This window comes from Bubalus bubalis, chromosome 23 (assembly GCF_019923935.1).
Source record: "Bubalus bubalis isolate 160015118507 breed Murrah chromosome 23, NDDB_SH_1, whole genome shotgun sequence".
NCBI classification, from domain to species: Eukaryota; Metazoa; Chordata; class Mammalia; order Artiodactyla; family Bovidae; genus Bubalus; species Bubalus bubalis.
Window position 1 is genome coordinate 1,896,915 of NC_059179.1, and position 15,671 is coordinate 1,912,585.

A 15,671-nucleotide genomic window follows, 5' to 3' on the forward strand; every position below is an offset into this window, starting at 1 on the left:
TTGTAAGTCTTCATAGAACCGTTCTACTTCAGCTTTTTAAGCATTACTGGTTGGGGCATAGACTTGGATTACTGTGATTTTATTGAATGATTTGCCTTGGAAATGAACAGAGATCATTCTGTTATTTTTGAGATTGTATCCAAGTACTGCATTTCAGACTCTTTTGTTGACCATGGTGGCTCTTCCATTTCTTCTAAGGGATTCCTGACCACAGTAGTAGATATAACGGTCATCTGAGTTTTATTCACCCATTCCAGTCCATTTTAGTTTGCTGATTCCTATATGTCAACGTTCACTCTTGCCATCTCCTGTTTGACCACTTCCAATTTGCCTTGATTCATGGACTTGACATTCCAGGTTCCTATGCAATATTGCTCTTTACAGCATCGGACCTTGCTTCTATCACCAGTCATATCCACAACTGGGTATTGTTTTTGTTTTGGCTCCATCCCTTCATTCTTTCTGGAGTTACTTCTCCACTGATCCCCAGTAGCATATTGGGCATCTACCGACCCGAGGAGTTCCCCTTTCAGTATCCTATCATTTTGCCTTTTCATACTGTTCATGGGGTTCTCAAGGCAAGAATACTGAAGTGGTTTGCCATTCCCTTCTTCAGTGGACCACATTCTGTCAGACCTTTCCACCATGACCCCCCTCCCATCTTGGGTGGCCCCACATGGCATGGCTTAGTTTCACTGAGTTAGACAAGGCTGTGGTCCATGTGATCAGGTTGACTAGTTTTCTGTGATTATGGTTTCAGTGTGTCTGCCCTCTGATGCCCTCTTTCAACACCTACCGTCTTACTTGGGTTTCTCTTACCTAATCGTCAGGTATCTTTTCACGGCTGCTCCATCAAAGCGCAGCCAGTGCTCCTTACCTTGGACAAGGGATATCTCCTCATGGCCGCCCCTCCTGACCTTGAACATGGAGTATCTCCTCTCGGCCCTCCTGCGCCCGCACAGCCACCGCTCCTTGGATGTGAGTAGCTTATAACTTTATTAAATAATGCCCTGCCATAACTACTGGACTTCCCTTGTGGCTCAGTTGGTAAAGAATCTGCCTGCAATGTGGGTGACCTGAGTTGAGAAGGTCTTCTGCAGAAGGGAAAGGCTACCCACTCCAGTGTTCTGGCCTGGAGAATTCCATGGACTGTACAGTCCTTGGGGTCACAAAGAGTTGGACACGACTGAGTGACTTTTACTTTCACTTTAGGATTTCACTTTCCTAACTATTAGGGAAAACTTTCAAATACTTGTGGAATGATATAAATATACTATATGGCATAAGACCTCATATAGAGTATATATTTAATGTATATCTGTGAAATGAATGAGTGAAATAATATGCCATTTGCAATCTGGGGTCTACAATGCATCACTGTAGATATCTAATGATTTAAAAAAATAAAGGCTAATTATTAGACTTATTTGTGTAACTATTAAAAGTATAGAGATATAGATTATTTAGTACCATCCTCATAGTACTAATTCAGGAAGTCAGAGTTGGGCCCTAGTGTGATTCCATTGGTTTAGAAGATTTTATTTCTTTGAATAATTGATTTAGCTACTTTCTTCCCATTTCCATTATAAGAACTACTGTCAAATTCTGATGATATGCCCATCAGAACCATATTTCAAGCTGTCCTTTGCTGCTGCTACTGTTGCTAAGTCACTTCAGTTGTGTCTGACGCTGTGTGACCCCATAGACAGCAACCCACCATGCTCCCCCATCCCTGGGATTCTCCAGGCAAGAACACTGGAGTGGGTTGCCATTTCCTTTTCCAATGCATGAAAGTGAAAAGTGAAAGTGAAGTCACCCAGTAGTGTCCGACTCTTTGCCAACCCATGGACTGCAGTCTACCAGGCTTCTCTGTCCGTGGAATTTTCCAGGCAAGAGTACTGGAGTAGGGTGCCATTGCCTTCTCTGAAACGTCCTTTATTAGCTAGTTATTTTGTTTCCGCTTTAGCCACTCCTTTGATGATTTAAGAGTGGATTCAAATATATGCTAAAGGATCTGTGAATAGTACATTGAAATTTCTCTTAAGAAGCTTCCTTTTGAAATGTGAGGGAGGGTATGGTTTGCCCACCGATTTGACAGGAAATAAAAGTAATGAAGGGTTTTCCCGGTAGCTCAGATGGTAAAGAATCTGCCTGCATTGGAGGAGACCGAGGTTTGATCCCTGGGTCAACAAGATCCCCTGAAGAAGGGAATGGCAACCAACTCCAGTATTCTTGCCTGGAGAATCCCCATGGACAGAGGAGCCTTGGCAGGCTACAGGCCATAGGATCACAAAAAGTCAGATGTGACTGAGCAACTGACACTTCAAAGGTAATGAATACAGCCATATTTTATTGTATTTAACATGAACTGAACTTGGGATGTCTGGATTAAAAGGTGTTAGGAATTGAGTATTATGAAGACCTAAGAATGAACAAGGAGATCAAAGCAGTCAATCTTAAAGGAAATCAACCTGAATATTCATTGAAAGGACTGATGCTGAAATTGAAGCTCCAATATTTTGGCTACCTAATATAGAGCTAACTCATTAGATGCTGGGAAAGCTTAAAGGCAGGAGGAGAAGGGGATGACAGAGGATGAGATGGTTGGCTGGCATCACTGACTCTATGGACATGACTTTGAGCAAACTCTGGGAGATGGGAAGGACAGGGAAGCCTAGCATGCTGCAGTCCATGGTGTGGCAGAGTTGGACTTAACAACAACAACAACAAGAATGAACAAACCAAAAGAAGCAAGATTTAAAGAGCGATCATCAGACTGGTTAATACTATCCCTAATAGAGAAACTTAGTGATAATTATTATTACTACTTCAGAAATGAGGAAACTGAATCCTAGAGCAGTTATGTGTTTTATTACTTTCTCTCTTAGATCACACAGTTAGTGCATGGTAGTGGTGAAATTCAGAGAGCAATTAACCCATTTTCTTTACCACTGACTATCTCCCCTGCTTATGATAATACTTTTTGCTTAATATAATGCTTTTACATTTTTAAAATACAGTGCTTACAGTGATGATGCAAAATTTTAAAATATATATTGAAGGCATAATGAGAATTTAGAAAATATTAAGATAGTGCTAAAATAAACTTTGAAAATGTTAACATGGTGACTCATACCAGAAATGAACACATGGCAAATTTTTATTTAAGTAGTAAGAATTCAATAAAATGTAGAAGTTGATTCCAAGAGCATTTGAGGAACTGGCTATTTAAAGGAATAAGTTAAAAAGAGTATTTTAGAGAATTCCTGCTGGCTTAATTGGTAAAGAGTCTGCCTGCATTGCAGGCAGTCTTTGACTATGTGGATCACAATAAACTATGGAAAATTCTTCAAGAGATGGGAATACCAGACCACCTGACCTGCCTCTTGAGAAACCTATATGCAGGTCAGGAAGCAACAGTTAGAACTGGACATGGAACAACAGACTGGTTCCAAATAGGAAAAGAAGTACGTCAAGGCTGTATATTATCACCCTGCTTATTGAACTTATATGCAGAGTACATCATGACAAACGCTGGGCTGGAAGAAGCACAAGCTGAAATCAAGATTGCTGGGAGAAATATCAATAACCTCAGATATGCTGATGACACCACCCTTATGGCAGAAAGTGAAAAGGAACTAAAAAGCCTCTTGATTAAACTGAAAGAGGAGAGTAAAAATATTGGCTTAAAGCTCAACATTTAGAAAACTAAGATCATGGCATCTGGTCCCATCACTTCATGGCAAATAGATGGGGAAACTGTGTCAGATTTTATTTTTTGGGGCTCCAAAATCACTGAAGATGGTAAGTGCAGACACGAAATTAAAAGACGCTTACTCCTTGGAAGGAAAGTCATGACCAACCTAGACACCATATTCAAAAGCAGAGACATTACTTCGCCAACAAAGGTCCTTCTAGTCAAGGCTATGGTTTTTCCAGTGGTCATATATGGATGTGAGAGTTGGACTGTGAAGAAAGCTGAGCACCAAAGAATTGCTGCTTTTGAACTGTGGTGTTGGAGAAGATTCTTGAGAGTCCCTTGGACTAGGAGATCTAACCAGTCCATTCTAAAGGAGATCAGTCCTCGGTGATCTTTGGAAGGAATGATGCTAAAGCTGAAACTCCAGTACTTTGGTTGGCCACCTCATGCAAAGAGTTGACTCATTGGAAAAGACTCTCATGCTGGGAGGGATTCGGGGCAGGAGGAGAAGGGGAGGACAGAGGATGAAATGGCTGGATGGCATCACTGACTCGATGGACGTGAGTTTGAGTGAACTCTGGGAGTTGGTAATGGACAGGGAGGCCTGGCGTGCTGCAATTCATAGGGTTGCAAAGAGTCGGACAAGACTGAGCGACTGAACTGAACTGAACTGCCTGCATTGCAGGAGCCCCGGGTTTGATGCCTGGGTCGGGAAGGTCCCCTGGAGAATGGAATGGCAACCCACTCGAGTATTCTTGTCTGGAGGATTCCGTGGACAGAGGAGCCTAGTGAGCTACAGTTGCTGGGGTTGCAAAGAGTCAGACACTACTGAGTGACAGTCACTATTCACTACTCAAGATGGCAGAGTAAAAGAACACAGAATTTATCTCTCCCCATGAACATATCAAAAATACATCTACATGTGGAGCAATTCTCACTGATAACTAACTGGAGACTGGCAGAAAGACTCTTATACAACCAAGACTCTAAGAAAGATCCCCCTGGAATCAGAAAGGAAGAAAAGTAATCAGGTCAGGGCTTGTGCCCGTGGGAGTGACTCAGAGGAAAAGGGAGATTAAAACCATGATGGTGGGAGGAGAGCATAAGGCAGAGACCTCCATGAAGAATGAACATTTCAAGTTTCCTATTGACCCTGGAATTCAACAAAGGGAAGACAAGCCACCTTGGCTGGTTTGAGGGCCAGCAGGAGTAAGAAGAGGGTTATGGGAAGCCCAGACCCCGCTTGTGAGGAGTGCAGAAATGCCTGCTTGCTGCTGAATGCATAAGAACTAGTGTTAGTCACTCAGTTGGTTCCCTAGTGCCTCAGATGGCAAAGAATCTGCTGAATGCTTACTTCTTCCCAGAGCAGAGAGGAGAGGAAATTGAAATAGAAACTCCCCATGCCATGCTGTGTTTTAGTGGGGTATTTCAAACCATTCTGTAAGGAAGATCAGGAGAACTGGTGTTTATGTATTGGAGATGAGTAAAATAAGGTGGATAAATTATAACTTCCTAGCAACCTGCAGAGGCAGAAAATCCTAGTATCCTGGTTGCTAACTTTAATTTCTTTCCACTGGGCTACAGAGCTTAATCCAGTCTCTTTTTTCCCCTCTACTTGTCCCTGTCTTGAATATCTTAATTTAAAATGACATCATTAATATTAGTATTTCTTAAGTATTTTATATATTAAATTGTTCATTAAAGAGATTAGGACACAGTGATACAAAATATTCTTTTTTAAATCCAGATTTTTTTTTTTATATTTGGCCATTTAAATTACATTATTTTCTCTATTAGTGACTTCACATTTTTAATTAAATGTGTTAATTCCTGAGTAGAGATTTAAATGGCCATTAATTCTTAGGATATCTTTTCAGCCTATTTAGTATGTATGTCTCTGAGTCTGTAAGAGGAAAAAAAAAAATCATTGCCTGATTTCCTACAATGTTTAAAATCACATTTATACACATTTAATACATATAATATCCATAAATCAACTTTAAATATTTTACACTGAAGGGGAAATATTTTGCAATGTTCAGCATGAGATTTCTGAGAATTTAATGCCATTTCAGAAGATGTTTTCTAGAAACTTTCTTCCCATTTTTGTTGTAGCTCAGTTGTGTCCAACTCCTTGCCACTCCATGCACTGCAGCACAGCAGGCTTTCCTGTCCTTCACTATCTCCCAGTGTTCACTCAAACTCATGTCCGTTGAGTTGGTGATGCCATCCAACCATCTTATCCTCTGTCGCCTCCTTCTTCCTTTGCCTTCAATCTTTCCCAGGATCAAGTTTTTTCCAATAAATCAGCTCTTTATATCAGATGGCCAAAGTATTGGAGCTTCAGTTTCAACATGAGTCCTTCCAATTAATATTCAGGGTTGATTTCTTTCAGGATTGGCTAGTTTGTTCTCCTTGTAATCCAAGGAACTCTTAAAGAGTCTTCTCCAGCACCAATTGAAAGCATCAATTCTTTGTCACTCAGCCTTTTTTGTGGTCCAACTCTCACATCTGTTTATGACTACTGGAAAAAAACCATAGCTTTGACTATATGGACCTTTGTCAGTTAAGTGATTTCTCTGCTTTTTTTGATACATTGTCTCGGTTTATAATAACTTTCCTTCTAAGGAGCAAGTGTCTTAATTTTGTGGCTACAGTCACTGTCCACAGTGATTTTGGAGCCCAAGAAAATAAAATTTGTCACTGCTTTCACTTTTTCCCCTTCTATTTGCCTTGAAGTGATGGAACCAGATGCCATGATCTTAGTTTTTGAATGTTTAGTTTTAAGTTAGCTTTTTCACTCTCTCTTTCACTCTCATCAAGAGTCTCTTTAGTTCCTCTTTGCATTCTGCCATCAGCATAGCATCAACTGCATATCTAAGGTTGTCAGTATTTCTCCCAGCAGTTTTGTTTCCATTTTGTGATTCATCTGGTCCTGCCTTTAGCATGATGTACTAAAACAGGGTGACAATATACAGCCTTGACATACTAATTTCCTAATTTTGAACCAGTCCATCTTTCCATGTCTTGTTCTAACTGTTGTTTCTTGACCTGCACAGGTTTCTCAGGAGACAGGTAAGACGGTCTCATATTTCCTTCTCTTTAAGGATTGTCCATAGTTTGTTGTGATCCACACAGTTAAAGGCCTTTGCGTAGTCAATGAATCAGAAGTAGGTGCTTTTTTGAATTCCCTTACTTTCTCTATCATCCAATGAACGTTGGCAGTTTGGTCTTTCGCTCCTCTGCCTTTTCTAAATCCATCTTGTACATCTGGAAGTTCTCAGTTTGAGTACTGCTGAAGCCTAGCTTGATAATTTTGAGCATTACCTTGCTAGAATGTGAAATGAGTGCAATTGTACAGTAGTTTGAACATTTTTTTGCATTGCCCTTCGATAAGATTGGAATGACAACTGACCTTTTCCAGTCCTGTGGTCACTGCTAATCCCACTTCTCTGAAAAGTAATGTTTGCAAATAAGGTCATTACTTTTCAATTCCTAACGAAAGGAAAATCTATAGGAACTGAAATTAAGGTATCCTTTAACGGGGAGTTAAGATAAAGCTGCATTTGAGTCATGAAGCTTCATAAAAACTATTTCAGAACAGTCATTGCTTCTTCTAAATGCAATGAGAAACAAGGAATCCAAATGCAAATAGATTCCTAAGAATAGCTAATAATTGTTTTCTGTAGCCAAATGGACATTTTAGTCAGTTTATTTTTCAAATTTTTACTTCTGGAAATGTGGCCAGTAATTTTGCACTATGAGTTATGTAGATTATAATTTACTTGCATATCAGTTCAGTTCAGTTGCTCAGTCATGTTCTACTCTTTGTGACCGCAAGAATTGCAGCATGCCAGGCCTCCCTGTCCATCACAAACTCGCGGAGTTCATTCAAACTCATGTCCATCGAGAAGGTGATGCCATCCAGACATAACATCCTCTGCTGTCCCCTTCTCCTCTTGCCCCCAATCCCTCCCAGCATCAGAGTCTTTTCCAACGAGTCAACTCTTCTCATGAGGTGACCAAAGTATTGGAGTTTCAGCTTTAGCATCAGTCCTTCCAAAGAACACCCAGGACTGATCTCCGTTAGGATGGACTGGTTGGATCTCCTTGCAGTCCAAGGGACTCTCAGGAATCTTCTCCAACACCACAGTTCAAAAGCATCAGTTCTTCAGCGCTCAGCTTTGTTCACAGTCCAACTCTCACATCCATACATGACCACTGGAAAAACCATAGACTTGACTAGAGGGACCTTTGTTGGGAAAGTAATGTCTCTGCTTTTGAATATGCTATCTAGGTTGTTCATAACTTTCTTTCCAAGGAGTAAGCATTTTTTAATTTAATTAATTAATTTAATTTAATTTCATGGCTAAACTCACCATCTGCAGTGATTTTGGAGCCTCCCAAAACAAAGTCTGACACTGTTTCCACTGTTTCCCCATCTATTTCCCATGAAGTGATGGGACCAGATGCCATGATCTTCGTTTTCTGAATGTTGAGATTTAAGCCAACTTTTTCACTCTCTTCTTTCATTTTCATCAAGACGCTTTTTAGTTCCTCTTCATTTTCTGCCATAAGGGTGGTTTCATCTGCATATCTGAGGTTATTGATATTTCTCCCAGCAATCTTGATTCCAGCTTGTGCTTCTCCCAGTCCAGCGTTTCTCATGATGTACTCTGCATAGAAGTTAAATAAACAGGGTGACAATATACAGCCTTGACGTACTTCTTTTCCTATTTGGAACCAGTCTGTTGTTCCATGTCCAGTTCTAACTGTTGCTTCCTGGCCTACATATAGGTTTCTCAAGAGGCAGGTCAGGTGGTCTGGTATTCCCATCTCTTGAAGACTTTTCCACAGTTTATTGTGATTCACACAGTCAAAGGCTTTTGGCATAGTCAATAAAGCAGCAGTAGATGTTTTTCTGGAACTCTCTTGCTTTTTCCATGATCCCGCGGATGTTGGCAATTTGATCTCTGGTTCCTCCGCCTTTTCTAAAACCAGCTTGAACATCTGGAAATTCATGGTTCACATATTGCTGAAGCCTGGCTTGCAGAATTTTGAGCATTACTTTACTAGCGTGTGAGATGAGTACAATTGTGTGGTAGTTTGAGCATTCTTTGGCGTTGCCTTTCTCTGAGATTGGAATAAAACCTGAATTTTCCAGTCTTGTGGCCACTGCCGAGTTTCCCACATTTGCTGGCATATTGAGTGCAGCACTTTCACAGCATCATCCTTCAGGATTTGAAATAGCTCAACTGGAATTCCATCACCTCCACTAGCTTTGTTCATAGTGATGCTTTCTAAGGCCCACTTGACTTCACATTCCAAGATGTCTGGCTCTAGGTCAGTGATCACACCATCGTGATTATCTTGGTCGTGAAGATCTTTTTTGTACAGTTCTTCTGTGTATTCTTGCCACCTCTCCTTAATATCTTCTGCTTCTGTTATGTCCATACCATTTCTGTCCTTTATCGAGCCCATCTTTGGATGAAATGTTCCCTTGGTATCTCTAATTTTCTTGAAGAGATCTCTAGTCTTTCCCATTCTGTTGTTTTCCTCTATTTCTTTGCATTGATTGCTGAAGAAGGCTTTCTTATCTCTTCTTGCTATTCTTTGGAACTCTGCATTCAGATGCTTATATCTTTCCTTTTCTCCTTTGCTTTTTGCTTCTCCTCTTTTCACAGCTATTTGTAAGGCCTCCTCAGACAGCCATTTTGCTTTTTTTGCATTTCTTTTCCATGGGGATGACCTTGTTCGAGGTCAGGGGTGGTGGCCGAGAGGAGCTACCGTACGCCTGAGGTCACAGGGCTTGCTGAGAGGAGCTACCACACACCATAGGTCAGGGGAGGTGGCCATGAGGAGATATCCCTCATCCAAGGTACAGAACAGCAGCTTCACTTTTCTGGAGCAGCCTTGAAGAGATACCCCACGTCCAAAGTAAGAGAAACCCAAGTAAGACGGTAGGTGTTGAAAGAGGGAATCAGTGGGCAAACACACTGAAACCATAATCACAGAAAACTAGTCAATCTGATCACATGGACCACAGCCTTGTCTAACTCAGTGAAACTAAGCCATGCCTTGTTGGGCCATCCAAGACGGGAGGGTCATAGTGGAAAGGTCTAACAGAATGTGGTCCACTGAAGAAGGGAATGGCAAACCACTTCAGTATTCTTGCCTTGAGAACCCCATGAACAGTATGAAAAGGCAAAATGAAAGGATACTGAAAGGGGAACTCCTCGGGTCGGTAGATGCCCAATATGCTACTGGGGATCAGTGGAGAAGTAACTCCAGAAAGAATGAAGGGATGGAGCCAATACAAAAACAATACCCAGTTGTGGATATGACTGGTGATAGAAGCAAGGTCCGATGCTGTAAAGAGCAATATTGCATAGGAACCTGGAATGTCAAGTCCATGAATCAAGGCAAATTGGAAGTGGTCAAACAGGAGATGGCAAGAGTGAACGTTGACATATAGGAATCAGCAAACTAAAATGGACTGGAATGGGTGAATTTAACTCAGATGACAATTATATCTACTACTGTGGTCAGGAATCCCTTAGAAGAAATGGAGTAGCCATCATGGTCAACAAAAGAGTTTAAAATGCAGTACTTGGATGCAATCTCAAAAGTGACAGAATGATCTCTGTTCGTTTCCAAGCAAACCATTCAATATCACAGTAATCCAAGTCTATGCCCCAATCAGTAACACTGAACAAGCTGAAGTTGAAAGGTTCTGTGAAGACCTACAAGACCTTTTAGAACTAATACCCAAAAAAGATGTCCTTCTCATTATAGGGAACTGGAATACAAAAGTAGGAAGTCAAGCAACACCTGGGGTAACAGGCCAATTTGGCTTTGGAATATGGAATGAAGAAGGGCAAAGGCTAACAGACTTTTGTCAGGAGAACGCACTGGTCAAACACCCTCTTCCAACAACACAAGAGAAGACTCTACACATGGACATCACCAGATGGTTAACATTGATTGATTGATTGATTGTATTCTTTGCAGCCAAAGGTGGAGAATCTCTATACAGTCAGCGAAAACAAGACTGGGAGCTGACTGTGGCTCAGATCATGAACTCTTTATTGCCAAATTCAGACTTAAATTGAAGAAAGTAGGGAAAACCATTAGATCATTCAGGTATGACCAAAATCAAATCCCTTGTTATTATACAGTGGAAGTGAGAAATAGATTTAAGGGACTAGATCTGATAAACAGAGTGCCTGATGAAGTTGCATATCAAAGCTATGCTAAATCGGGTAGGAGTAGCTAGCATGACAGAGTTTGATTCCCATAACAGCGTGGTTTGGTTAATCTGTCAGATGGCCCAAAGCACCACTGTACTGATTTGAAGATAGTGATTTATATAGTCTAAACTCTTCTCTATGTGTGCACACTATGTATGTGTGTGCATGCATGTGTTCCTATTACCTTCTAGTATTTATTTTCTTCCAGATTTACAGATTGGTTTGTAGTTGAGGTGAGAAAGGGAAAATGAATGATGTAAATGTTCATTGCCCTCAAAAATTTTTATTCTTATTAAACAGTAATTATTCTTTCCTACTTCAAATATACCATCTGCTTAAATCACCTTTCAAAATCCCAATTAAGCTGATAATTACCCATCTAAACAAAATAAAAATCTTACCCAAATTTCAAGAGACTGAAGGAAAAAGCGAGTAGTGTGAATATGCTAATTTATAGTTTCCTACATCAGATTTAGAAGCCTTCTTCGTAGGTGTAAGAAATAGTGATAGGTCATATATATGTTCATAATGCATCTAAGAACTAATATGCCCTGTATGTTAAAACTCTCATATAGTCTTCATCACAAATCAATGAGTAGCTAATTTTATTCTCATCCTATTTTATTGATAAGAAAATAGATGTTTTCAAATTTTTTTAAGTATCTTGTTTATGGGGACATCTGGTGCTGTTGGACTGCAAAATAGGCAGTGTGGCAAATAGTACTTTCCTAAGATGGCTGAAGTGGCATTTCTAATAGCTCATAACCTGAAAAACCTTGCTATTCCTCGCCAAGAAGTAGACTCTATACTAACTTCCACTCCTTCTAGAACATTTGGTAGGCTTTGATTATTCCATCTGATAAAAGTGTGACAGAAATAATGCTTTTTTTTTTTTTTTTTTTTTTTAAGCACCTGAGACTTCTGCTGCTGCTGCTGCTAAGTCACTTCAGTCGTGTCCGACTCTGTGCGATCCCATAGACAGCAGCCTACTAGGCTCCTCTATCCCTGGGATTATCCAGGCAAGGATTCTGGAGTGGGTTGCCATTTCCTTCTCCAATGCATGAAAGTGAAAAGTGAAAGTAAAGTCACTCAGTCGAGCCGGACTCTTAGCGACCCCATGGACTGCAGCCTACCAGGTTCCTCTGTCCATGGGATTTTCCAGGCAAGAGTACTGGAGTGGGGTGCCATTGCCTTCTCCGACACCTAAGACTAGATTATGCAAAAGACAGTTTCCATTGTCTCATTTTGTGTCAGTACAGTCACCCTAGGAGCCCAGCCTCCTTGGAGGAAATTCAGGAGAGATCACCTAATAGGTGTTCTGGCTGAGAGTCACAGTAAAGAATTCATCTGACAGCCAGCATCAAACTCAAGAGCAAGCAGGTTTATGCTGAATGACCAAGTTTTCAAATGATTCCAGCCTCTTGCCTTCAAGTCATCTCCTGTCTTTTAAGTCATTTCATAGAAGGCCTCATGTTTCATGGAACAAAGAGAAGCATGCCCAATATATCGTGTTTGATTTTCTAATTTAAAGAACCCATGAACATGATAAAGGGTTGATTAAGTTTTAGGTCAATTTGTTTGTGCGTGTTAGCTGCTCAATCATAACCAACCCTTTGAGATCCCATGGACTGTAGCCCTCCAGGCTCCTCTGTTGGCTCCTCCTGGCAAGAATACTGGCTGCTGCTGCTGCTAAGTCACTTCAGTCATGTCCGACTCTGTGCGACCCCATAGACGGCAGCCCGCCAGGCTCCCCCATCCTTGGGATTCTCCAGGCAAAAATACTGGAGTGGGTTGCCATTTCCTTCTCCAATGAATGAAAGTGAAAAGTGAAAGTGAAGTCGCTCAGTCATGTCCGACTCTTCGCTACCTCATGGACTGTAGCCTACCAGGCTCCTTCGTCCATGGGATCTTCCAGGCAAGAGTACTGGAGTGGGGTGCCACTGCCTTCTCCAAGAATACTGGAGTGGGTTGCAATTCCCTTATTCAGGGGATTTTCCCGACCGACCCAGGAATCAAGCCCGAGTCTCCTGCATTGCAGGCAAATTCTTTACTGTCTGTGCCACCAGGGAAGTCCTAGCAAATGGCTAGGCCATCTAATTTCAAACTAGCATTTTGAAATATGAGAAAATATGACTGTCTCTGTCAATGAAAATGAGGCATAAGCTATATTATAGCTCCAATTTGTAAAGATTAAGAATATTCCTTCAATCATAAAAATTATATAAATACTTGTAGGCTTCAGAACTTGCAATGTGTGGGAGTTCTGTCTTCTCCTATAGACATTGTATAACTTCTGATTCCTTCATGGGCTGGGAAATCGAAGAGAAGAAAGAAAATCAGGACCAAGGGGAAACCATTTAACATAGCTGAATCTTTTTATCATCATTTTTTGACTATCAAAACATCTAGTTAGGCATATTTTCAAACAATGACTCTCTTCTCATTGGAAGGTTTGATGGATTCTTTATAGATTTCCAACCTCCCGCACAAAATGGAATCTGTTGCATTACATATTTATCTGCAGAGATGACACCATATTCCAGTGATTTCTTATATTCCCTTGAAATTTATTTCTACCTGTTGGCATACCAAAATCTCTCTCTGCTGGAGTCACCTCACCTTACCACACAGACTTCTCGGACAAATTGGTTCAAGAGGGAATACCACTTGAGTTGTCTATGCTGACCCATTTAAGATGTTATGTATTTTTGTCTAATATCCCTCAAATTTTAGGATGCTTCACATCTCTCTCTTTTTAACTGACAAAATTAGTATTAGCATTGAGTAGTCTTAGTCTATGTTTGATCTTCTACATGTCAATGGTCACTTAGTTTGAGGATAAGGTGCTGGTTTCCTTCTTACAGACAAATTCTTTCAAGTGGTTTAAATAAAGCCCCCTTTTCTCTAAATTGGTAAAAAAAAAAAAGTCCCCCCTCATCTCATGAGAAACACAGACATACTCAGTCATAAGAGGGAATGGGGCACATGCCACACATATTATTTGGCAATGACTGTATTTAAAATTCCTGGAATATCTCTCAGCTTTTGCTTGTCTGAGAAGCTTTTGATTTCTTCTCCATATTTGAATGAGATCCTTGCTGGGTACAATAATCTGGGCTTTCAATAGAAACTCTTCAAGCCAGGAGGGAATGGCAAGACATACTTAAAGTGATGAAATAAAATAACCTACAGCCCAGATTATTGTACCCAGCAAGGATCTCATTCAAATATGGAGAAGAAATCAAAAGCTTCTCAGACAAGCAAAAGCTGAGAGAATTCTGCACCACCAAACCAACTCTCCAACAAATACTAAAGGATATTCTCTAGACAGGAAACACAAAAACGGTGTATAAATTCGAACCCAAAACAATAAAGTAAATGGCAATGGGATCATACTTATCAGTAATTACCTTAAACGTAAAGGGGTTGAATGCCCCAACCAAAAGACAAAGACTGGCTGAATGGATACAAAAACAAGACCCCTACATATGGTGTCTACAAGAGACCCACCTCAAAACAGGGGACACATACCGACAGAAAATGAAGGGCTGGAAAAAGATTTTCCATGCAAATAGGGACCAAAAAAAAAGCAGGAGTAGCAATACTCATATCAGATAAAATAGACTTTAAAACAAAGGCTGTGAAAAGAGACAAAGATGGTCACTACATAATGATCAAAGGCTCAATCCAAGAAGAAGATATAACAATTATAAATATATATGCACCCAACACGGGAGCACCGCAATATGTAAGACAAATGCTAACAAGTATGAAAGGAGAAATTAACAATAACACAATAATAGTGGGAGACTTTAATACCCCACTCACACCTATGGATAAATCAACTAAACAGAAAATTAACAAGGAAACACAAACTTTAAATGATACAATAGACCAGTTAGACCTAATTGATATCTATAGGACATTTCATCCCAAAACAATGAATTTCACCTTTTTCTCAAGTGCACATGGAACCTTCTCCAGGATAGATCATATCCTGGGCCATAAAGCTAGCCTTGGTAAATTCAAAAAAAATTGAAATCATTCCAAGCATCTTTTCCGACCACAATGCAGTAAGATTAGATCTCAATTACAGGAGAAAAACTATTAAAAAATCCAACATATGGAGGCTGAACAACACGCTGCTGAATAACCAACAAATCACAGAAGAAATCAAAAAAGAAATCAAAATCTGCATAGAAACAAATGAAAATGAAAACACAACAACCCAAAACCTGTGGGACATGGTAACAGAAGTCCTAAGGGGAAAGTTCATAGCAATACAGGCACACCTCAAGAAACAAGAAAAAAGTCAAATAAATAACCTAACTCTACACCTAAAGCAACTAGAAAAGGAAGAAATGAAGAACCCCAGGGTTAGTAGAAGGAAAGAAATCTTAAAAAATAGAGCAGAAATAAATGCAAAAGAAACAAAAGAGACCATAGCAAAAATCAACAAAACCAAAAGCTGGTTCTAAGAAAGGATAAATAAAATTGACAAACCATTAGTCAGACTCATCAAGAAACAAAGGGAGAAAAATCAAATCAATAAAATTAGAAATGAAAATGGAGAGACCACAACAGACAACACAGAACTACAAAGGATCATAAGAGACTACTATCAACAATTATATGCCAATAAAATGGACAACGTGGAAGAAATGGACAAATTCTTAGAAAAGTACAACTTTCCAAAACTCGACCAGGAAGAAATAGAAAAT